This window comes from Saprolegnia parasitica (genome assembly GCF_000151545.1).
Source record: "Saprolegnia parasitica CBS 223.65 unplaced genomic scaffold supercont2.54, whole genome shotgun sequence".
In the NCBI taxonomy this organism is placed as follows: domain Eukaryota; phylum Oomycota; class Saprolegniomycetes; order Saprolegniales; family Saprolegniaceae; genus Saprolegnia; species Saprolegnia parasitica.
Window position 1 is genome coordinate 206543 of NW_012156448.1, and position 1323 is coordinate 207865.

Genomic DNA, 1323 nt, shown 5'->3' on the forward strand with positions numbered 1-1323 from the left:
ATTGCTCGCTGACCCAGATCGTACCAAGCTTTGTTGAAATGCGTCGGTCCTCCGTGCTGTTTGGTCTTTTTATAGACGAAATGACCACATCCCTGTAGTTTGCGAGACCTACTGCTAATTTGTATGGGCTGCTCCACGCAACACGTCTTTACGTCCATAATATACATGTAGAGACTCTGCCCTTGGTTTCACTTGGTTTTTGGATGTCAGTCGGTCATCAAGTCGATGGCAGTTTCATTCCACCACGAACGTCCCATTCCAATGCGGACGTCCCATTCCAACGCGGACGTCCCATTCCAGCATGGACGCGGCGGACGCGATCGCATTGGACAACTGGCATCGCACGCACGAGGTCGGACCTAGGGCGTGAACTGAACACTGAAACGGCCGAATTTTGGCGGGAAATGGGCTCATATTTTGGCGGTACAACACGGCGACGGAGATTATTGCTCAGGTCGCATGCAACGCAACGGTTCCCGAGTCAAGCTTGCCTTTTCTTCCGGACGATATGCAACAAATGCAGAATCATTATGGAGTGGTCTGACCGCGGCGACGTCGCTTCTCTCTGTACACTGGACGCTAATGCACCCAACATTTGCTCACATTCCGAGATCACACCAAGATGTCTCGAAATACATCGGTTCTTGATACGGTTGCCTCTTTTTACAGAAGATAGGACCACATTTACAGAATGACTCGTCTTTGGCCACCTCGCTAGTCCACATGGGTACCTAATAAGCATCCAATATTTCTCCCAGACCGAGATCTAGGTGTGATCTCTCGAAATGCATCGGGCCATTGCCGTTCTACTCTTTTGGATACGATTCAGCGACTTCATCGCGTTGGGTGTTCCTTTGCGCGAACAAACCACGCTTCATTGCTCGCTGACCCAGATCGTACCAAGCTTTGTTGAAATGCGTCGGTCCTCCGTGCTGTTTGGTCTTTTTATAGACGAAATGACCACATCCCTGTAGTTTGCGAGACCTACTGCTAATTTGTATGGGCTGCTCCACGCAACACGTCTTTACGTCCATAATATACATGTAGAGACTCTGCCCTTGGTTTCACTTGGTTTTTGGATGTCAGTCGGTCATCAAGTCGATGGCAGTTTCATTCCACCACGAACGTCCCATTCCAACGCGGACGTCCCATTCCAGCACGGACGCGGCGGACGCGATCGCATTGGACAACTGGCATCGCACGCACGAGGTCGGACCTAGGGCGTGAACTGAACACTGAAACGGCCGAATTTTGGCGGGAAATGGGCTCATATTTTGGCGGTACAACACGGCGACGGAGATTATTGCTCAGGTCGCATGCAAC